Source organism: Aptenodytes forsteri, unplaced genomic scaffold (assembly GCF_000699145.1).
Source record: "Aptenodytes forsteri isolate BGI_AS27 unplaced genomic scaffold, ASM69914v1 Scaffold188, whole genome shotgun sequence".
Taxonomy (NCBI): Eukaryota; Metazoa; Chordata; class Aves; order Sphenisciformes; family Spheniscidae; genus Aptenodytes; species Aptenodytes forsteri.
In genome coordinates, this window is record NW_008794371.1 from 636959 (window position 1) to 661281 (window position 24323).

Below are 24323 nucleotides of genomic sequence, written 5' to 3' on the forward strand. Positions count from 1 at the left end.
AATTGGCCTGTGGCCCTCAGGATGGGGGAAGTATGTGGGGCTTGAACAAGTGCCATGGGCACACACCTCTGTAGAGCAGCAATGGAGAGTAAATAGTGTGACAGTCCTCTTTGTGGGTCCTGCACCTTATAAGTCTTCCCTGCTGTAGGTCCTAGCTCCAGCCTGCCATGTCTCTGACCAGGCTGACATGCTGGTGTCTCAGCCTCTGTCTTGCAGAAGTATTAGCCCTGCTTAGTATAAACTCCCCCATTAGTTAACTCAGAGGTTATCAACATGCAGATATGAGCCCTTCTCAAGGTCTGGACTCAAACAGAAAGGAGGCATGTAAGAACTTCAGTTTGCTTAAATGAGGACCAAGGTAATAGTGTCTGTAGCTCTTCATGTCTGGCCACCAGGAGAAGTGCTGATGGATGAGAATTGGCTGAATGTCTCCTGTTGTTATCAGTGTGTTAAAAGGAAGCACTAAAAATCCTCCTGTGGCAGCAAAACTGTTGGGGGTGGGGGTGGTGAGGGGCAAGGCCTTGGTAGGTGCACAGATGATGCTGACCTGCGAGAGCCCAAGGATCTAAAAAGTTGGCGGATGGGTGAGAGCCTGCTTAAATGCTATGAGGCTTTATTGGCAAATAGGATAAATTGCTGAGCCATCTGTTTTGCGAGCTTTAGGGAGATGATTCAGGAGTCGGGGGTAGAAAGAGGGGCGACTTGTCTTGAAGAACAAAACAGCCCCCAACCGAACTGAAATAATGGATGATTTCATAGTGCAGCGCCTGCGCACACCGCAGCCCAACCCGCAAACAAACCTCATCCCCACTGACAGAGGAACATTAATTGCTGGCTGGGAAAAATAAAAAATAAAAATAAAACCCATGATTGCCTGAAGTAGGAGCGACTGTAATTTGATTACAGCCCCTGCCTACTGTGTGGGTCTGCCAGGATGGCAGGACAAGGCAGTAAGCAATGTGTTATACTCCAAGTGTTGTGAAACCGGGCTTTTTTTGTTGCATCTTCAATAGTGCACAGGTGTAGGGAGGAGGGAGAAAACAGACAAATAAATGTGTTGGTGAATGCTAAAAAAAGGAATGTGTTACCTAAAAATACAGATAGCAGTTGGAAGAAATCAAAGAAACTAATGGACTATGAATGACCAGAAGGGTCAAAGACAATAAGAAAGCACTTACATAGAGCAGGGAATTTATTGCTGTGTCAAAAATGGCTCTGTTAGAGACAGATGGTAAAATTGATAGCAGAGTGGAAAAGGTAGGAATGCTCCATAGATATTCCAAATACAGAAGAAAAGAGGCAGGAGGATGTACTTGCCACAGACAGTACTGTGGCTGGCATATAAAACCCACCGTTCGTAATGCAGGAGGCTGTGCGGCAGCCTGGAGAACATCTAATGTTTGTCAACCTGAGCATGGAGCCTTGAAGTAGGCAGCCAGGCAGTTCACCAAATTGCTGCTTCTTCCACCCAGATCTTCAAAAGCTGGGAGATTCCCTGGGGGCTGGAGGGATCCCAGTATTATTGCAACTCTTGGGGAAGAAATTGGGTCACCCTGAGGCAAAGTCATGGGAGAATCCATTAGAAATGTTACTGGTGAAGGAGTGGGCACTGGGAATACCTTTGCAAGTTGGCATGGCTTGGTGAAGGTAGGTCAAACTGGAGTGGGGTCTTTATGGCAGGTCTCTGGTCTGGAGGCATCTTCATGGCTACAGGGCATTAAGATTTGGGTGTATTAAGATTTCTTCAAGACCTTTGGCTTAGTACTATATGGCCTCTTGTTTCCATCAGGTGTATTGTGGAAAATTAAAAGGGTCCTTATTTGCTGGGTGGGTCACTGATGGCTTTCAAAATGCAGGTATTAATGGAGGGTTCAATGAACGTTTGTTTCCATCTGCATCTCCCATGGATTCTTTTCTTTGTTCAGTGTCACTTAACTTGATGAGGAAAAGGTATAATTGCTAGTGTGCTGTGAAGGAGGCATGGCGAGGGGGAGCAAACATTGAGCAGAAGAGGCCCCAGTGGCAGCAATGGGATTAAATGATCCCACCATTTGATCAGACAGGGCCACACAAAGCTGCTGTTACAAGCTGCTGGGAACCAAGAAAAGCCAGTTTATTTATATGTACATGCACAGGGCAAAAGATCATCCTTAAAATGGTGAGTAATCAAAGGCCTCTGCTGTCAGCACAGATGACTGCCCCAGGGGCTCCTCTCAACACTGAGCAAGCAAAGGACCACTGGGGTCCCAGGTGACCCCTTTCCAAATGGTCAGTGCCCTGGGTCCAAGCTGCTGGGGGGGTTTCCACGATAAGCCTGTCCGTTAGCTGCAATCAGCACTAGCTGTAATAACCATCATTATCATTGTGGCTAATGGCTCATTATCCAGTGCGGAAGCAGGTCAAGTGAGTTGTTCCAACAAGATGTGAGGTCAGGCCTGGAGCAAGGTGTGAAAAGCAAGAGGTGAGAATGAGGGGGATGGATGGGCTGGTTCTGTTGTGTGATGTGTAAATGTGGGATTTAGGGGATTTTTAGGGTGGCTTCAGGAGGAAGGCTGGCCCAGAGGACAGCCCTGACATGGCCACAGAAACTTCGTTCCATCAGCATCCCTGTAGGGGCCCAAGGTGATACACGGGGTCTAAGTGCCAGCTCACTTTGGATTACACTTTAGTCGCCTTCCAGTATAATCATTGAAACAAGCTGATCCTGTTCCCCTGGGAAGCAAAGGGGCTGGACCCCTGAGTCACCCGTCTCATCACAGCTGTGATTTGGAGGGGCTGGGTGGGGCACTTACATGCATTATTTTTTTAAGATGAAAATAACTAAATAACACTCTGAGCCCCCTGTTCCCACACTGGAATCGCAACTGGCCATGAATAATTTATCTTCAAATAATTAATTATTCAGCTCATTTCTTCATTAGCTGAAGAACCTGAACTCAATTAGCTGCTTACCTCCACAAAAAAAAAACTTTTTCTGAAGCAAATAAATAAAATATGAGCAGCTCTTCACCAAAAAAAAAAAATCACCCACTGGTGACCTTTTATACCAGGTTCCCTGAAGACCTTTCTGAGTGTGGTTTTCCCACGCTGCCACTCACCCACAGTGGTTGAATTGGATCAAGGTCCCTCCGTGCTCCCCTGGAGACAGTCCCTAAAAAGCTGATCTAAGCCAACTGGGATGGGGTTGACAGATCACTGGGGAATCTGGTTAACCTCTCCCAGCCTGGCATCCAGAGCTGCTTTATTTAAACTGCTGTACTCTCATGTGGGGGGATGCTGCCTTCTCATGTCTTTAAAATATTGTAATATTGCAGTTGTGTATCCTTGTGCCTTTTAAAATTTATTCTTTGGGGTGAGACTTGCTCCTGTGCTGTGGATGTGAACCCTGCTGGGGATCCACCTGCCTGATCCTGCCTTCACGGCTGTATTGGCAGAGCTGGGCAAGATGGGCATCTCTGCTGGCACCAGGAAAGCTGCTCCCCTCCCTTAGCTGGCATTTCTCATCCCACCAGGGCTTAATAGGGTGGCTTTTTGGGGAGAAAAATGCTATGAATTGGCAACTGTTGCTGCTCTCCTTTCCTTGCCCATTGTGCCTGATGCAGCCCGTTCTGCTGGCTTGCTTTGCGTGCCTGTAGCTGCCCAGCTAGCACGGAAGGGGAGTCTCCTGGGAAGAGCTCCTCGTGGGAGCTCTCTGGTTTTCCATGCAGCCACTTGGTTTTGCTGGTGGCTTGTAGCCAGCAGCAGTAATGCCCTGGCCAGGGCCTTCACTGAATGGATCTGCAGAACTGGTGTGTTTACCTGCCTTGGTTCATCACTGCCTGGCCATTAGCTGGTCTGTTTGAGCTCGTCCAGTGGCCTGTAAGTAATACAGCTGCTCTGCGCTATGCATCTTCTGCATTGGTGTCCGCTCGCTGGAATTAGTTCATCAGTAATGTTGTGCCTGGAGAGCAATGTCACGATGTGACTCATAGCGGTGCTGGCTAGCACGGGCTCTGGTTGAAGTCATTTGGGGAAAAAATGATGGTGGTAATCAGCTGTGCACAGGTCATGGTTTCCTCGGTGTTGGAGCAGTTCATCTGTCTGCTGTGGGCTGGCCCTCCTGCATGGGTTACAGATGAGCAGAGGGTCTCAGCTCTTCTCTCTGGTGCTTCGTGCTTATGCAGCCATCTCAATCCTATGTATTTATGCTTTCATTTTAAGGGGCAATAACCTCTCTGCCATACCACACCATGCTGAATGTCTCTGCTGGTGTCTTATAACTCCGTACACTCTCAGCTGTGTTGTCCTTGGCCTCGCTCTTTCTTTACTCCGTTCAATATCAATCCAGGCTCTGGGGTCAATCCTTTTTTCCCCTTTGTTCCACTGTGTCTCACAGCCGGAGGAGCCTGTCGCTTGGATTGTGCAATTCATCCTGATTGCTTTCTCTGAAGAAGTGTCTGTACAACTCACTGCAGAGTTGGAGCACGCATCTGCTTTCTCCCCTCCTCTAATTGCTCAGAGGCCTCTGCTCTGAGAGTTTCTGCACCAGGCCTGTGATCCACTTGCCACTTTTAAGGTCAGCTGCAGCAGACTTGGCAAAGAAGAAGCTGGAGATGTCGGGAATGCTTCCCTGGGGGCAGCAATCTCTGATTTCACATCTGTGCATGCATCCAGGGTGAGGTCAGCCAAGAGCAGCTCCAGGCTGTGCAGAGGTGTCAGGCGAGGGCGGGCAGCTGGATGTGCCTTTTGCTCCCGTGGAAGAAGGAGCCTGGGGAAGGGCCAGAGCTGGGACAAGCTTGCCAGTTGTCTGGCCAGTAATTCCTCCTTATCCCAGCAAATTTGGAAATGCTCAGCAGTCCATGGCTTGCAATAGCAGCTGCTTCTCTCTGGCAGCCCCCAGGCTAGCCCAGTGGAGCCAGCCTTTTGGTAGCTGGAGGAAACACCGCAGTTTCAGTGACTTGTGAATTCTGAGCTGCAGCAGCTCGCTATGGCTACAGCCTTGACAGTGCAGGGTGCTGTGGGATGCCCTTGGCCATAGGGCAGTGCGAGGGGTCCCGACCAGCTCCCATGTACCCGCTGGGTCCCTGTGTGCCAGTTTCCGCACGTGCTGGCCATGCCTGCTCCTTGGCACTCATGTTGCTGGGTCAGAAATGAGGTGGCTTCAGCTGACTTCTTGTTTGGATTATTTCTTTAGATACCCTATGCCTCCAATCAGTCTCTTATTTTCTTCCACTGCAAGATGTGTCTTTATGGTTTCCCTGCTGCCATCAGGGTTTCAGTCCACCTGAGTGATCCTGAAACTTGCCGACACGGTGTTTTGGTTGCGCTGGCGTGCTTATTGCCATATCAAACCTCCCATCCCCGGTCACCAGCATTTAACTGTGCTTTCATCTCCTGCTGCATGTGGTGGCAGCTCCTCTTTTTCTCTCTGTATTCTGTTTGAGATGCAGTTCTGCTTGAGCCCGCTTTGTCAGCTCCACATTTCCCTGTTTCTGCTGACCCTAGTAAGACTTATGCATGCTTTATCACATGCCTTTTTTAATTTATTTGTATTCTTTTGCCTTTTTGACTTGATGTTGCTAAGTTCTGCAGCTGCATGCTCTGTACACCCTGTACCTTTGTGCATGTTCATGCAAAATTACTTTCTCTGTCCTACTTTGTGCGATATCCCTGGCTGTCGTCTAACTTTATATGATGCAACCCACACCTATTGCAAAGCCTTTGCTAGAGGCTGCAGGTGGTTTTCTGTGTGTGTATGTGTGTCTCGATCTGCTGGCCATATCTTTGTTTTTATCACACGCACATTGGCAGGTTGTAATGACTGCTTTTATCTGTTCTCTTGGCAATCTCAGATAGTCTGGTTCTTCAGACAGCTTTTGCAAATGCTAACTTCTTTTACCTCAGTGATCTTCCTTCTTGTATTTCATCTGGTCAAGATTAGACTGTGTGCTGAAGGATATGCATCTTGCAATTGCCTTCATTATCAGCTTTAATGGGGTTGCTTACTGCTTGGTTCTTTCAGGGTCCTGCATTTTCTCATGGAAAACTTTTCTGTGCCTAGTGGCCATGAGGACTGGGGGAGGAAGGCTGTACTTTTGAGACCAGGGAAGGAGGAGGCAGAGGCAGGGGGAGGAAGGCTGTAGTATACCCTGTCTCTAGCTGCCTGGGAAGCAAACAGAACCAGAAGCATCAGCAGGGTCGCTTTGGGGGACTGTTGAAGTCGTTACCTGACTGTGCATTGATGCAACCCCCTCCCCACTGCCCACAGGAGGAGCAGTTCCCAGGCCTGGGGAGGGATCCTTGCCGCTTCCGGATGGACGGGGCACCCTGGAGAGATGCCACCGCAGCACCAGTGGAGGCTGCTTACTCAGTCACCTCCCAAGGGCTGGGACTGCTCTCCCATCATTCCCTTCCTCGCTTCAGCCCCTCCATGGAGGGAGCATCGCTGTGAGCACCAAACCCCCTCCAGGGTCCCTGTACCTGGGGTCAGCAGCGTGGTCCAGCCGGGTGTTTGCGTTGCCAAGCAACCTGTCTCCCACCACTGGGTTTCCATGGTGATGGAGCAGGATCACGGAGCGGGGGTAGAAGCTGAGCAGATGCTGCTTTTCAGAGCTGCACCCCTGCCCAAAAGCTTCACACGGGCCTGCGGGTGCAGGGATGCAAAGGGTGCAGGAGCTCACTCCTCTGTGGGCATGGGGAGGGGGGAGAGGTGCAGGTGGGTGCACGTGGGGAAGTGAGAAGCAGGTGACCTCGGTGGACCATCAGACCAGTACAAGGGGGGTTCAAGAAAGCCAGCTTGAAGGCTCAGTGCTTGACCAAACATTATTGGGTGCCTTTGAATGTGTAGCAGGGAGTCACTGAAGGCTAAGACAGCAGAAGCCGGGCAGGGAAAGGACTGTGCGAGCCTGTGAGGCAGACTGTGTTTGATAGCTGCTCTCTTTGCTGAGCACAGACCACTCGGGCTTCCCTGTCCCCTGATGCCAGTCTGTGTCTCATTCATAATTACTGGCCTGCTTGGCACACAGCATCCCCCTGCTCTGGCCGGTGGATGCACAGCGACTGCTGGTCAGCATGGGGAAGAAACACCCCCCGACTTGTTCTCCTTCCAGTTGGCTGAAGTCTCAGTGGCAGCACCCTATTTCTAGAGTGCTGTGTCAGCTGCGGACATGCTCCTTGGCAGCCTCCGCCACTGGGTAACCCTGGGCATAGGGCTTCATCCAAAATTGCTCAGCGTTTCTGGGTGCTTCAGCCACTTTTTGGCTGCTCTGAAGACAGCTTTTCTCAGACCATTAAATCCATTTTGGTGCAGGGCTGTTGGCAACGTGGCTCTGTGGGGATCAGATCGGAGCCGGTGCAAGGAAAGATGAGGTCCCAGATGGGTGGTGAGGATTAGAGCAGGAGAGAAAGGTAGAACTTGTGCTCATGCCCCATGCCAGGAGTATTCAGCCTTGTTCAAGAACAGTGCCCGCTCTTTCTGGTCCAGGAAATGCTGGGTTTACCCTTCTAATCCCGTTAGGAACATCAGGGACTGGAGGGACAAGTGTGCACAGCAGCTTGTCTGCTGGATCACGGCTGGGAGCTTAGGGCCTGTGTGCCAGAGGGGGACTGGGGAGATTTTGCATGACAGCTGACTGTTCTTGCTGCCATGCTGCCCCTTTGCTTTGGGGAGAGCATCTGTTGCCCTAATCCTCAGTGGCTGCTGACCCTTACCCTGCCTGTCCCATCTTCTCACTCTTTCCCTAGACAAAAGCGCACAAAAATCTCCCCAGAAAGCAGATGATCTGGTTAGGTTTTGCATGCAGAACATCTGTGGACAAGACTTCAAGTATGAAATGGTAACAGGTCCTTCTCCACCCAGAGGAGACCAGGGTATGTTATAGAAGAAACCCTGGAAAGCTGGCACCTCCTGTAGATAATAGCTCCTGAGCAATGAGACTGGAGAGGAGCCTGGGACATCTATTCTGGGTTTCTGCTGTTATGGACATGATACCTCCCAGCCCCCTTCGTGAGCTGGCTCCTCAGGCAAGGCCTCTGTGATAGCAATGCCAAAGCTGGATCAGGGGAACAGTTGGACATTTCCTTCTACAGTTATTCACAGCCAGTTTCTGCCCATTTGTCCTTGTGCCAACATTGTCTTCTGGCTTCAACAGCTTTTCTCCCTTCTGTGTATTTAGACCCTGATGTATTTATAGCTGACGGTGATATTCCCTCTTGGCTTTTGTTTTGCTAACACAGGTTCCTTCCTCATGGTCTCCCTCTCTCCTGAACATTGGTGGCCAGATCCCAGGTTGTGTCTCTTCCCTACAGCAGCATTACTCCTTACCCTACAAATGGGATGTGCTTCTCCCCTCTGTGTATCCAGACTACGTTAGTCTCAGTCACAGCCATGTGGCAGAGTTGTTTCGTAATCCTCCTTAGATCAAGCCGGCCGTCTTTCTGAGGGACTGGCAAAAATGCAGAGAAGAATAATTTTAATCCAAGTACCTGGCCTTACACCTCACGCTGTTATGCTACAATTTCGTTCCACTTCTAGGGTACTCAAATCTTGCAGTACAATATCTTGTCTTCCTATTTTGCAACCAATCTTATCTGACTTTTCCCCTGGGGAACAAGGGCTCTCTTCAAAGTGCTAAGCAGGCTTGGTCTCACTGTATGCCTTAGGCAGATTAAGAGAATTTTATTTTAATGATCAAAGAAAAGGAGGATTTCTATTTGGAGGCAATGGTCCTCTGGTGCTGCCATGGTCGTGGGGTGGTTCCCCTCTGCAGATGCTCTGAAGCCACCTTCAAGATGCGGTGTCTGATGTCAGGTTGGTGAAGTTTCTCATCTTTTCAGCCTTGCTGTTACTACCTCCCTGTCTTTTCTCTGTCCCAGCCATGCAATGTTTCTTCTGTGTATTCCTGTAGTCTTCATTTTCAGGTGCTTTAGTTTTGACCAGGTGGATGAGAACAGCTGATCCTGCAGACAAAGGGGATGTGGTAATCCACTTAGTCTGGTGTGATCTCCCCTTGCTAAACCCTCGTAATGTTGTTTACTTACTTTCAATTAGCCTTGCTGTCTGAATCTGCTATGAAGCCTCATCCTCTACAAGATCAGATTAATGGGCTTGTGTCTCGTATTTAAATACAGCCCCCACATGTGCTGTATGCCAAACCAATAATACTTTATCTTGATGTAATAAAAATAATTGCCAGCAGAAATGCTTTCCCTTGTGCCTATTCTTCACCACTCCAGGGAATTGCTCACTCCTGTCTCCCATTTCCCTGTTACACTTCCTCATATGTTTCTTACCTCTACGGGCAACCTCACCCTGGTTGAAAACTGAGGTCAAGTAGTGCTGGGATGTGCCCTGAGTTATCCTTCAATCTTTTCCCTATTCTCCTAACATAACAACCCTTGTTCTTTCTCTCTAAGCCAAAAGATTCTGAGGCTCTATAACTAGCTATTTGTTTCAATACCTTTTTTGCAAGGTCTAACTCTGTCTGACTTGATGCAATTTCCACTTTGTTGAAAACTTAGTGGCCTCCATGACCTCCATTGCAGGACTCCTCTCTTCCAACCTGTGCAGGGTCCCTGCTTCTTCCTAACACCTTTCTTCAAGTGACTGCTCAGCCCATTACCTCGCAAGCTCTTCTTTGCAAGCTTTTATTTTTAGTTTCTCTTCCTCCTGCTTGGTATTTCTTGCAGCTCTAACACCTTTTGACTTGATGCAATTCCAGGCATCCTGCATATTTGTGTCCATGACCACTCTCCAGCTGACTTCACTAACCAATTCCTTTTGTTTCTTGATGTCCACTCTGCTTGAAATCAAGATCTTCAGTTGCGGGCTTATCTTCATTTGTTCATTCACTTAATCACAAGTTGATTTAGGTCAAAGTATTCAATTCAGAGCTCACTGCTGCAATCAGCCCTTCCATAATATCTCCCTTTGTCATCAAAACTAAGTCTAAATAGTCATTGCCTCACAGATTCAGGTGAACATAAACCTGCCAGCTCCCACATCCAGCTTTGTCTGCTCCATGGCTGCAAGCAGCGTTTGCTTTCCAGACTGCCCTGTAGGCCAGAGCTATTGAAGTGGTTTCCACAGGGTAAATGACTGAAGTGCCCCAGCAGGAACTGCTGCTTCATCTCCCAAAGGGGAGGCTTGCTGCATTAAGAGGTCACAGCTTGGTCCCCATATTCCCAGCAGTTCCTACAAGGAGGATTACCCCAACCTGGTTGTTCAAACCACTTTTTCCTTCCTCTCACTCTTTTGGACTATTCACCTATCCCCTACGTGCATCTCCTCCAAAGACCCGTTGGAGACCAATGCTATGGAGAACGCCATCACTAGTTGCATTGCACTGCAACCTAAGTCTTGCCTGCTTGTGCAGGGTCCCCTTGCCAAAGCTGAGCCTGGCCTTGGGGAGGCAATGTTAATTTCTCAATTTTCAGGGCTGTTTATCTCAGCCAGAGCATGAGGGAGCTGGAGGTGGGCAGGAGACCAGCAGGCACAGCCCAGCCAGGGGACTGGAATTAGGCAGTGCTCTTTAATCCAACAGAGGTGCCCCCAGTTCAGTGCAGGGTGGTGGAGGTGGCTAGGCTGGACTCTGCAGATGGAGGCACCAGACTGCTGACTCTTAGGACACTTGATTATTTTCTGACACAGCCTTTTTTTTTTCCCCCCTGAGAAAACACTGGTTATAATGAAACGTGTATCTTGGAGAACTCATCCAGCAGGCTCTTGCTCTCACAAGGCTCGGTTGCCTGCATCAATCTGACCTCCTGGGTCAGTGTGACATATGATAGAAGTGGCCAGAAGAGCAAAATCGAGCTGGGAAGGTTGTCAAGAAGGCTAGAAAGGAAATCTTCCTGTACTCAGCTTTTGGTTTCTTGTGAGATAAAGCTGAATTTTCAGCAGCTCAGGGCAAAAAGTAATTTTCTGGTTGGCTTTACTTGCAGTCCACCTGACTGCTCTTTTGCCCCTTGCTGCTTTGTCTCTGAGACACCCGCATCCCTGCTCCCACTTCTGAACTCCAGCTGCCATCCCAGGCCCTTGGAGGATCAGACCTCAGCCTGACAAGCAATCACCATCCCACCGTGGGACTGGACACAGCTGGGACCCAGCCATTGAGCACCCCGGGAGCCGTCAGAGCCCTGCGTGCCAGCACATGGCAGGATGGGGTCTGCTGGGGAGGCGGGTGGAAAGGAGGGGCAAAGAAATCATGGCAAATAGGAGCTGACTACCCAATAGTTGTGGACAACAAGGCTTTTCAGCAGGGCCATAAATCAATGGCAGATGGAGACACAATGGGTGGTGGTTATTGATTTCTTTTTTGAATTTTTTTGTTCCCCCCATTTGCTGCCCGGCAGAGCGGAAAGGCTCCGGAGGCAGCACTGCAGGGGCTTTCTCTCTGCTCAGCAGCTCGCCCACCTTCCCTCCCCGCTCCTGACTGCTGTGCGGGAGGGCAGTGCTCATGAGTGGCAGCATCTATAACATCCATCCATGGAGCCTTCTGCTTGCCCATGTTGCTGTGCCTGAGCCTGGCTCGGCGTCCCAGGAGCTGCTTTTGAGCCTAGGGGAAAATCGAGGCTGGAGGCAGAGGTGGGGCTAAAAAAAGGGCAGACGACAGCTCTGGCCAAAGTCCCATCTCAGCATTTCCAGCAAGCCACCTCCACCCTGCCACCATCCATCTCACCCAGCCAGCAGCTTTCTTACTCCCCTACTTTTCATCTCTGACTCATCATGTTCTTCTGATGAATGCATCAGTCCCTGGTTTTTCTTCTCCTCTCTCCCTCTACCACTTGCAGTTCTCAGATGTGATTTAAGGGATCTACCAGGTCCTTCTGTGGTGTTTCTGCTGCTCTGAGGGGGGACAACAGCAAGACACAAACCTTGCACTATGTGGGGGCTGATCTGAGGACACTCTCCACCGTTGCAGTTACCAGCAGTGCCAGGGGAAGGGCAGGGTGTCCCATGAGCAAGAATAATGCTGCTAAAGGAAATCCAGTCCATGGGAGTAGGCAAAGCCATGGGTTCGTGGCTAGACCAAAGTGCTAGGAAATAGGACTTTTCTCCCTGCTTAACCTTTTCCTAAGACCTTCCGTCTACCTCCTGTGCTCTTGGGTGGCTCAGCTCTTCAAGAAGGTCTTAGCGCAATGTCTACACGGCGCTTTGGGTAACAAGGGGCTCCCATGCCCTGAGCTTAGTTGGTACTTCTGGGCACTACAGTAACAGTGAGGGTATTGATATCCTCTGGCTTGTGAAAGCAATGTTATCTGCATGGGAGAGAGGAGATATCATTTTAGTAATGGCTTTCTTTTCAGGATTAAAAGCTCTGCTATTAGAGCTGGTCTGGGAAGTATTATTTTCCCTTCCCTTTTGTTCAGGGCTGCGCAGAGCACTTTGGAATTCATAAACTGGTAATTTATTGAACAAGTCTTTGGAGAAGGGAAGTAATGAAAACTGCCATATAAATTATGGGAGCGTTTGGGATCCTGTTGCTGGTGGGAGCACGGCGGCTCTGTGGCCTCTAATGGAGCTGGTGTCTGCGTCGAGACACCCACTAAGGAGCAGATACGTCGCAAAGCCACGCCAGAGGCGGGTGGAAATGGGATCGGGGCTGCCAAAACAAACCACTAGTCATGTCCTTGGGAGATGGAACCATGCTCACTGCGGAGCAAGCACCTCCTGCAGAAACGCCATTTGCCTGTCTTGTAAGGGGCGGGGGGATTTATTGACTCTGTAACATCAGCAGCTCCTGGCACAGAGGGGCTGTGAGGGCCTTTTTGTTGAGCCAGTCTCTTTTTTTCCCCTCCCTTATTCTGCATTTTTTGCTGTGGGCAGGCAGAGCCCCTGCTGCTCCCAGGCTTGGCTGCGTCCTTCCCGGAGCATAGTCTGCAGTGATGGAGCATGCTGGCTGCGATGCTCTCGGACCAAGGAGGAGTTACAGAGTTTTTACACACGTGAGAATCAGCAGGTGTGATGTGAGATCCCGCCCCCAGCCTGCAGCACATGGGCTGGATTTGAACCTCCCCGAAGCTCTGGTTTCAAAATCCCAGCCTGAGGCCGTGCTGCAGAGCTCTGGAGATGCCGCGGGCAATGAGCAGATACACGGTGCTGGCAGGAGGCAATGTTCCCTCTGCGGGGCACCGTTGCCAGGCTGTGATCTTCCTGCTGCTCTCTGCGTCCATCTAGCGAGATGCAGGGGTGATGGCCACACATGGCAGCCTGTCCGTGCACTCCTAGGCTGGGAGCAAATCCTTGCAACGCACTACTCCAGCTCAGGTCACCCTACTGAGCCTGCCCAAGGGAAGGTGGTAGGATCTTTTGGTGATAGAGTTGGGACTGGTTTCTGAAAGCCTGACCCTGCTAAACCCTCTGTGCACACGTGCTGTGGAGCAGAAACCTTTATCAGTGGTGCTTTTGGAGGAGCTGGGATGCAGGAAGAAGTGAACCATTGGTGGTGTGGCTGTGCGAGGGGCCATGGAAAGTGAGGGGTGCATGTGGGAAGGGAGGTGGGGGCTGGATTCACATGCAAGCCGGGGCCAGGGGCACCTGGCAGAGGTAAAATTATTGCAAGCCACAGCGTTTTCTGTCTCTCTGGTTAATCAGGGTAATAGGCTGTTCACCTCCAGGTCTTGGCTCCTGTTCAACACTCTGTCCTTGCAAGGCCATCAAGGGAACAGGGTTGGGGGGGAACAACCCTCGGTGGTGGGGTGGCAGCGTGGGCACTGCCTGTGGGCACTCCTCAGAGCTGCAGGGGCAAGGCTGTCCTCAGGGGCAGTGGGATTTTGGTTGCCTGTTTTTATAGTTACTTGGAAGCTCCTGTCTGGTTCCTCCAGCCCAAAGTGCTCTGTTGCCACAGACACATGGGCTTGCTCCATGTCAGCAGGGAGATCCTTAGCGAGAGGGAGCCAAAACATTAATACAGGGTCACCGGAGTTTTCCTCCTGCTGTGCAAGGGCAAAAGCCAGTTTTCCAGATCATCTGATCCGGAGTGCTGTTAGGAGGCTCGATAGATGTGGCTTCTTCCCCATGGTTGTCAGAGGTGGTCACTGCTGAGCCCACCAGATGTCTTTTACATCTGCATGTGTCTTTGGTCCCGGGAAGGAGGGAGGTTTGGTCGAGCGCTTCCAAGCCACAGCTCCTGGAGGGCCCTGCGTGATGCTGAGCAAAATGCTCACAGGGAAATTCACCCTGCCCTGGCCCCCAGGTCCATGTGGAGACTGGTTTTGAGTTAAAAATGGCTTTTCAGTGAATCCTGGGAAAGGAGAGATGTGAGGTTTGTACCTGAGCAGCATAAATAAACGAATTAATGAATGGATTAAATGTAAATTGTGGCAGCTTTAAAATGAAAGTCATAGTTTCCAAAAGTGCTTTTAACCGGTACTTATTTCTGCAGCAATATAACTGCCAGCAAGAGCTTAATTCATTATCACCAGAACAAAATGAAGACCCTGTAAATTTGAAGTCCAATTTAATTTCCCCAGAAAGAGCTTTTTTTCATCCATCTTTCCCTTTCCTCGCTCTGCCCAAGGAAGGAGTATTTCCGTCGCTTAAAGCTGTTCTGTGCCTCCTTGCAAATGGAATTTTCTCAGCCTGCCCAGCCGTGGGCACCCCTTTGCCGGGAGCGAGGTGGTGGCCTGTGGTGGGTCCGTATGTTGGGGCTTTGTGCTGCACATCGGCCCTGCAAGAGGCCAGCATTACTTTGGAGAGTTCAGGCTGTAAATCAGCACAGGACGGGGAGGGCAGCAGAGGCTCAGAGAGGAAAAGCAGCTTGTCCTGGGTCATCTTGGGTTCGTGGCAAAAGACAGGTGAGGACCTGAGTGCCTGAGTCCTAGCCTACTGCCTGACCCTATGGCCGTCAGTGTGGTCCCAAAAGGGTTTGCAGGGGCTGTTGGTCACACTTGAGGCAAAATCATCCAGGTTTGGGGACCTGCTGCTGGGAAGGTCATGGCTTGTTGGTGCGTACTCAGCAAAGGCAGGGATCTGGCAGGGATGGAGGTGGCCACAGGCCAGCTCCAGCGGTGGGCCAGGTCTGATGCCAGGGCTCCCGCTGCAGGGCGGCTGCCAGAGGCAGCTGAACCCATCCCTCTCCAGGGGGCTCCATCTGTAAACCAGCCCCCCACGCTCCATCCCCTCCCCTCTGACCTGCTGCTTCCTCCTCCTCAGCTTCACCACCAATGAGAGGAGCAAGAGGGGTGGCTCGACTCTCTCAGCTCTGTTAAATAATGGCATAGACAGCCTGTGCATGGGAGGGGGTGTGTGCGCATGCGTGTGTGCATGCATGTGCCTGCTTCCGGAGCTAAGGAAAACCAGTAGTAGCACGTTTCTGCCCTAAAATGTAAGACAGAGATGGAGCAAATGGGAGAAGGGGCTTGATGCAGTGGGAAGAGCACGATGAGGCCTCTGGTCTCCATGGAGTCGTGTTTATAGTCCTCATTTCCCCATCTTCTTTCTTTTTCTTCTTTGTTCTATTTTTTTTTTAAAGGGAGTATTTTTAGCATGTAGGAAAAAGAGCAGCGCACTGGCTTGCTGAATGCAGGGCAGTCAGGAGCAGATGGCGTACAAGCTTCTCATGCTGTGCTCCCTTGTAAAAACACCTCCGTCTTGAGTCACGTCGAGGTTATTGCGGTCCTGGGCTCCGCATCCTCCTTCTCCTCTTCCTCTGCAGCCCAGACCTTCCCTCGCTCACCGGCCCTGGCCTTGGCTCTGGGAGCAGCTCTTAGCAGGGGCTGGACAGCAGCGTGAGGCCAATGATGGTGCACGAACCAGCACCTCGTGCAGGTGGGTCAGATGCATTTGGAGGAGCAACAGATAGGGCTGGTGTGCAGGAGAGACATGGTGGCCCCTGGCTACCACTGACCCCTTGCTCTTGCAGCTCTCTGTCCCCTCCCTGCACCCAATAACCCTGCGGCGTGGGGCGTTTCAGATGCATTTATGCTGGGACACCCTACCAAAGCTGGTGTCATTCTGAGCATCACCTTGTTTTGCCCCTGCGGTGGTGGCTCCCGTCTCGGTGCTGCACCAGCAAACCTCCTCGCTCGCTCCCCAAAACCCCAGCGGCGAAGAGAATCCCTCCGGGTGTTCGAACTGAGCAGCCATTTCTGCTGCTCCTCGGTGTGCTCTTGTTAGCCCATCCCTGTTGCGTTTAATTATAGATATTACACTCTATTCTCCTGCAAAGAATGACTTGCAGGGTGCTCCCGGAGTTCATTTGAAACATGAAATTACCGGTGCAGCTTTCATATGGGAAGAATCGCTGCTGTGACCTGCGGGTAATTAATGAGACAGTGCACGGCCAGCAGCACCAGAGTAATTAGCGGCAGCAATAGCAGTGTTCTCCGTGGAGCCCCACGCGCAGAGGCGTGCATTTCTCCGCCACGACAGCAGCCCTGTCACGGTGCTGAGGCTGGATGCGGCCGCAGGGGCGTCGTGTTGTTGAGAAAACAGGTCCATGGGACTTGAGACGGCTGCATGAGAGCTGCTGGGGTGAAAGCTTGGCGCAGGAGACCCAGGGAGCCATGGACCTGTTGTTCTCCAGCCCTCCGTATGAAAATGCAGAAAGAAGGAGGAAAAGCATGAATGAAATGAGGGCTGTTGGGGAATTGCACCTATGGATCACATTTGCTGGGGTCTGCCCAGCAAGGGCATGGCCCAAATGTTCCCTTCCGACGCTGGCTATTCTGCCCTGCAAATCAAATATTCAGTATAATATTTAAATATAATTAATTCATGTAACTTCAGCTTTTATACTATAGTAAAATATTCATTATCAGATAGTATAAATGTTGAGACTGCATCCATCGAAAATTAAGAAAAAAGGATAAAGCTTGAAATAAAACTTTTCCTCCCCTGTACAGCACTGGATGTTGGAGAGGTGGAACAAGGGTGTCAAAGTGATTCACTGCAGTTTGCTCCTTGCAGCTTTGGCCCCTCCACCGGATAGCAAAGGACTGGAACAGCGGAGCTCCTTGTGCAGTGTTGCAGGAGAGTGAGGACCCTTGGGAGGCACGTGGGTGCTCCGAGTGCCAGGAGAGGACCTCAGCAAGCCCTGGGAACTTGCTGGGAAAAGAGAGCTCCTTTTTCTTTAGCATGACCTCCTCATGTGCAAATGAAGCTGGAACCCATCTAGCTCTTATCCATGCACAAAATAAAACAAGCTCCAAATAACACACCTTGCAAACCATCCTAGAGGAGAGATTCCCCACTTTCATACCCCCCAGGCTAGAAAAAACACTGGTTGGGTTTTGTGGTCCTTCTGGAGGAAGCTGAGGGAGTAGCAGAGTTGCTCTAGTAGCAGAAGTTTCTCCTGGTGGCCCTCTTCCCCAAGAGCCTGGCTCCATCTCTGCCCAAGGAGGAAGGTTTTGGTCTCCTTCCCACGCAGCAGAGTCGGGGGGATTTGAGCCCGGGTCTCTTCCATCCCAGAGGATCGCTGTAGTCTGGGGATACAGGATGCCCAGGAAAAATTATTCCCATGCAACATTTCAGCTAGACATTGGTGAGGAAGGGAGCTCGGAGGGAGGACAGGAAGCAGACAAACCATCCTGGATCTCTGCTGCCTTAACTGGGACGTGTCACTGTTTCTCTTCACCACCTCTAGCCATGGCCCAGTGCCGCAGTGGGGATTTACTGGGGGTGTTCGGCTGATTGATTCCCATGGTCAGTGCAGGCTCACAGGGGCTTTAAAAGTGAGGGCTTGATTTACCCACAGACCCGTCCTGGCACCTGCACCGATGGCCGGTCCCCTGCGCGGGTGCAGCGATGCGGGTGTGATTTAGGTGAGCTGGGGACCGGGGCTATGGGCTGACCCCTGCAGCACTGTGCTGTGAGCTCCTGTTGGAAGATTTACATGGGGGCACAGTTCTCCGGTCTGGCTCACAACTCAAAAAGCACTTGGTGGAGAGAAATGGAGAGGGAAGAGTAATGATTTCAGCCTGAAGGGCAGCGCAAGCTATCTCTGGACTGAACCTGGGACAATTAATAGCTCCAAGATGGGCTTAATGGATTGTTTGAGATTTGGGGCTGTGAAGTACAATCGAAAGCAAAGTGTTTGACTATTGTTATAATTGTTAACAGGCTCCTTTTGAAGCCCCGTGCAAAGAAATGGATAGACTTCAGCCATCAATAATATCGCTGTAAGAAAAAATTGAAAAGATATCTGCCCAATTAAATAACCTACAGGGCTGGAATTGAGAATCAATGTGGCATGAACGATGAGGTATGGACTACCAACGCTGAACACTAAATCCACTGCAGCCTCTGTTTTAACAAAGAGGGAGGGATGGGGAGGAATACTGTAGCCATGGTTTCCCAGGCTGCACACACTGGCCTTGGCGTGGCCACTGCGAGTGGCTGGAGGTGGCCGGGCAATGGCTCGGCATCGCTGTCCCGTGGGCTGGGACACAGCGAAGGCATTAGATCTTCAGAGATCTTTGCTGCTTAGGTGGGAGCATGGGCAGAGGCAGGGTTGGCAGTGCAGGGGGGATGCACGTGGGGACGGATCCATGTCCGTGGGGACCACCCAGGAGCTGCTTGTGGATGGTAAATGGGGACTGCTGGGAGACCGATACGTTGTTTTCTGGATATCTTCCTCCTTCCACTTTTGGGTGACCTGGGGAAGTGGAAGCAAGTTTGCTGAGACAGGTTTGAGTGTTTAAAGTGGACTTGTTGAAAATGAGCGGGGTGGTGAGGGGGAGAGAAGGGTGGGTGGCTCTGGGGATGGGGCAGGGCATCTGCTGAGGACATGGGGCTGTGGCTGAAGAACATCAGATGTCCTATTTGCAGTGAAAAGGTGGAGAATAGGAATAGGGTTTGGGGGAAGAACTATGGAGCTTCTCCCTGCCTCCAAGGAAAACCCGGACTTGATCGCTGGTGTCTGACATATCACCCACTGGCAACACTAGGACAACCCTGCCCAAACATCACCGGAGCCACCAAGGTAGATTGGGCCCTCTGTCTCCGTGGAAGTACGATCCCATCATCTGGGCCTCTTTCCAGCACGGGTTAAGGGTAAGAAATATCTGCTATGTGTGGCTCGTTCCTTCTCCTCCTCCCATCTTCACCAAGATGTGCCCCACTGCGGTGCGGGCATTGAGCTCCTCCTGCGGTGGTGGTGTCTGATATCACCCACTGGCAACACTAGGACAACCCTGCCCAAACATCACCGGAGCCACCAAGGTAGATTGGGCCCTCTGTCTCCGTGGAAGTACGATCCCATCATCTGGGCCTCTTTCCAGCACGGGTTAAGGGTAAGAAATATCTGCTATGTGTGGCTCGTTCCTTCTCCTCCTCCCATCTTCACCAAGATGTGCCCCACTGCGGTGCGGGCATTGAGCTCCTCCTGCGGTGGGACGGTGGGTGGGGGCATGGCCGAATCCACACTCTGCCCCTTTAATTTTTTTTAAAGGAGAAATTAATTTTGTCTTTGCCTAAGTACCCGTCACTTTAAATTAATGTCTCTGATAGTGAAAATGACGAAGCAGCCAGGTCATTAGGCAAATTTTAATTAGAGGCTCAGATGGCCTTTACTAATAAGATGCTACAATTCTTTCCTGGCATTCTCACTTTCCATCCACGGGGTCTTTCCAAGACCACCCACGGATGCGTTTCCGTATCGTTCCTCTTCTCAGCACCCATGTGCTCCTCTGCATGGGCATCCAGTATTGAGTTAGAGTTTGGGATGAGACGGGGGATATCGCTCAGTGCAAGGGATGCAGGAGACCCCATTTCCCTGGGGACGCCCATTGCGTCGGCTCTGCTGTACTGGGAGCTGGTATTTGCAGCAGCACGTACAGTGGTTGCAATAGCTTAGGTGATGTCAAGACATGGCAGCATCTCCCTCAGTGCCATGGGAGAGGTTTTCCCACCCCAGCCGCCCCCAGGGAGACCCGCGGATGCGTTTCCGTATCGTTCCTCTTCTCAGCACCCATGTGCTCCTCTGCATGGGCATCCAGTATTGAGTTAGAGTTTGGGATGAGACGGGGGATATCGCTCAGTGCAAGGGATGCAGGAGACCCCATTTCCCTGGGGACGCCCATTGCGTCGGCTCTGCTGTACTGGGAGCTGGTATTTGCAGCAGCACGTACAGTGGTTGCAATAGCTTAGGTGATGTCAAGACATGGCAGCATCTCCCTCAGTGCCATGGGAGAGGTTTTCCTACCCCAGCAGCCCCCAGGGAGTCCCCCGCCACACCGGTGGCTGCGGCTGGGACTCCCCGGGTGCTTCCAGGGTGGAAACGCCTCAACGATGGGCTTTATTTATCATTGCAACAAGCCCTCACGCTGCATGCTACCTCGGGAGCCTTTGCCAAGAGCAAGAAGTTTATAAGGCTTCTATAAGGTGCATTATGAAAGATTATTTATTAAGACTTTATGCAGAGAGTAAAGCTGCTCCTCCATATGCATTCCTTTCCTCTATCTATTTTCAGTTGTTAAAAGGGGTAAGAAATTACCTAACGAACTGTCACCCCCCACATTTTCTCTGTCCAAATAGATGTGGGTTGGATCTAGAGAGAGCATCCCTGGGCTGACTGTAAATCCAGCCTCCAGCCCAGCATAATAAAAGGCTCCATCCGTTCCCGGGTGAGCCAGGCTGGTCTCTTGCTTCCTTACGGCACAGCCAGGGAGGAGAGATACAGCCAGCAAGCTCTCCCTGGGCCAGCACATGGCCCTGGCCACAGAGAGGGGGAAAACAGGAGGGAGGAAGAGAGGAACAGGCTCTTTTATTCCATTCTTTGCTGGTGACAGGATCAAATCTCCTCTCCTCCTGGTGTGACCAAGCCTCTGTGCCCTGCAGGTACACGTGTTTTTGTGCTGGGTAATTTCACAAGTGAGATCCATCCATTAAGCTGCCGGTTCCAGTCACTCCACCCAGTGCAAAATAACCGACAAATGGGACTCTGACCTACTTATATTTTTTTTCCCTGTTGGTGCAACGCAGCTGGAGCCGGGCAGGGAGCAAGACAGAGATGCAGGAAGGTGGCTACAGCGAGTCTGCACCTGGATCCCACTTCCTTGGGGCTGGGGGCAGAAGAAGAGAGGGTGACCGGGCTCCTCCTCGCTGCAGCAGATGCCGCGCTGCCTGCACAGAGTTACAGCAGCTACTCTGCAATTCCCTCACCCCCACCAAAATGCTGCAGGGAGGGAACCTGCTCCGGGAAGGGAGCTGATCCAGGACAAAAGCAAGAAAAATCATCCACTTTCACGGCAGAACTTGCCGTGTCCAATCTAGAGGTGAATAATTTCCTGCAGCCGGGAGAGCATCCCTTTCAGCCGTGCATCCCGAGGCTGCTCTGGGTGCTGCCAGTTGCTGTACTGGGCTCTCCAGGGCCAGCAGGGCTGGATGGACCTGTCCCTTCCCAGCCCGTGGTCCAGCCTGGGGACACAGGTTTGTGACCGCGTGTGCCTCTGCCATGCTGCCTTTGTTATTCCCAGCACTTGACCGTCCCCCTGGATTCGCACGCTGCTTGGAAATCCTCAGCAGAATGGTTTTATTGACAGGAAAGGCGTTTTTCTCAATTGGAAACTTCCCTCAAGAAAGTGATATTTTCAATCAAATGTTGGTTGGGAGGGCGAAGGGAAGGGAAAAATATGTCATGGAGCATTTTGGTAAAGTGAAAACATCCTTGTTTCCACACATTTGGAAGGGAAAGCTTCAATTTTTCACCTCCAAAGGATTTTCATGCTGACATTTCTTTTATTCCATATAATCAGGCAGCTCTAAATATTAGAGTCTTGCTGCCAGAAGGAAACATTTTGAGCAGCGTCTCCCTGCCTTTCCCGCCTTCCCTTCCCATTCCTCCCTTTAGGCATTTGGAAATATTGGAATTTCTCTTGGGCACTAGAAATTTCACTGCCTCCTTGCCTCCAGCACAGACTGAGGGCATTTTAAGCCTTCCTTGCACCCCGAAGAGCCACAGAACCTCATCCCTTATCCCACTCCTCCTGCCCTTGTGAGCACCGAGCACAGAAAGCGCACCGAGCTGAACCCAGCTCTTGCCCCTTTTGAAGTGCCAGCGTGCGTGGACATTCAACGTCTGGAGACTCGGTGGTGGTGACCAGCAAACAGGGGAAAGAAGAAAAGAAGATTATGCAAAAGAAGTAGTGGCCCTTTTTTTCCCCTTTCTCCTCATCTTGTGCAAATTACCCTATTATTCTGCTCCCTTAGGATGCCTGAGTGTCCTTATTTCTTCTTTTGAGCTAAAGTCATCCATGCATTAAATTAGTTCTCTGCCTAGAAATAGCTTGATTACTTTCTCCAAGCTGCAGTTACTGTGAGGTTCCCCGAGAGTTTCAAAAACAAAAACGGGGCAAAAAGGGAAGAGGGGAGTGAAAGGGAGGAGCAGGGGCGGGATGCGGCCTCCTTGAGCCGGTAGAAGATGTATTTGCCTCAAGCATGAGGTGCCGTGGTGCGGGAGAGGGAGCAGCAGCTGTCACCTGCATGGTGTGACTGGAGGGATCGGTCCCCCATCCCCGGGGAGCAGTGACCTTTCACGAGGGCACGTGGTACGGCTGGGGCTGGACTCAGTGGCCTGTGCGATCCTGTCCATCGTCTCTTCCCATTGCGTTGGGTGGATAATATTTTTCCTCCTGGCTTGCCTCGAATCATGTCTCAGATTTCTTATCTTTTCCGTGTCGTTGCTCTGTTGAACTCTGACTGAAGGGGAGGAGGGAGACCTCGGTGGGACGCACCATCCCATCATTGAGGATGGGTCACTCGAGAAAACTGCCAGAGCTCAGAAAGACCCAGGATCCCTCAAGATCCCAGATTTTCTTCTCTACCATGTCGACCCCCAGTGCAAGGCTCACCTGCTCCCAAGGGGGGAGTCCACTGCAGAGGACAGCATATTTGAATAGTAAAACCTCACTTCTCTTAATGCATTTGCTGTAATAACACCCTGCAGGAGCAGTCACACATCCCCACCCCAGCCAGGATCAGCTCTTTAGCCCAGGGTGGAGGACCACAAAATGCACTCCCACCTCCCCGAGCTCCTCTCCTCCTCCCTGCTGCATCTCTGAGCCTGTTCCCTTGTTGCTGGGGACAGCCAAGCTCCTCATCCCTCCTCCACCTGCAAACCACGGCAAATTATCCCCCTCACATCCCTCCTTTTAGTCTGTAACCAGCGGGAAAGGTGAATGCTCAGCCTTGCTCCCCTCCGAGCTTGGCATCCCTGGCGCCTCCGGCCTGGCACAGCAAAATGCCTGTGGCTCGCAATGACTCTGGGCTCCTCGCTGGGCATCAAGATCATCTCTGACTTTCACTCCCCGCTGAAACGTGCTTTCTGTTCCCCCATTAACTGCGGTCGTTTTTCTTCTCTTCACCCTCGTTTCCTTTCTGTGGAGCTTTTCCAAGGAGGCAGCCAGCGCCCAGCCCATCGCCTAAGAGGGGCTGTGAATCTCAGATAATGGCCTTAGAAAATGTCTTGTGCTATTTTGTGCTCATTCCTTTGTATCGCTTTGACATTTGTGCTAGGTTTTGGGGGTTTTTATTTTTTTTCCTTAATTCCCCTGACTGTTGGGCAGGTGTCTGCTCCCAGCTGTTTGCAGGAGCCCCAAGAGCTGTTGCCTGAACATCAGCTGCTAATTCAGGGCCAATTATCCCTCCTTTCCTGCTGCATTTTGCTGTATCCTTTACAGAACTACATCTGCAGGCATGGGGCTTCATTCCTTTTTTCTCCTTCCCAGTCGCTTTGCTTCCCACAGGCTCCTCCAAAACTCCCTTCACTGCTCTTACCGACTGCTGGAAGTAATTTGAGGAGCATCAGCAAATCCACAGTGAAGGTGTGTGGCTGCCGTCCTCTCCCAAGACGTGCATCGCATCCCGTTGATGCTCCTCCTCCTCTCTGGGAGCAGACCAGTTCTCCCAGTAGCTGGGGGGTCGCTGGAGGGATCCCGGTGTGCGACTCTCCCGTGTACAGCCGCTAAAGGAATAATTTGCAATTACCCAGAGCCCAGGCTGCCTGCCCAGCCCGGCCGGCATCCAAGCAATCAATTCCCATTCAGCGTGGTGGCCTCCCTTTCTGCTCTCGCAAACAATGACAAATGGAGCACCGCATCGACTTGGATGGAGCAGCAAGCATCGGCAGGGGGAATAATTACCCATTTGCCAGATGAGATAGGACGTGCGGTTTTCCCGCGCCACCTTCACGGGAGCTGGGCAGCTTGCAGCGGTTGAATGCAGAGGCAGGGAGAGGGTCCCCACTGCAGCCGCAGAGCAGATCTTGGTGGAGATGCATGGGCAAGCGATGCTCTGAGGGTCCCCAAGGCTGGCACGTCTCCAGCGTGGCTGGGGAAAGGCTCCCCAGCCAGCAGTGGGGACAACGTAGCATTGCTGGGGTCCAAATGGTGGCTGTGCTATCTCT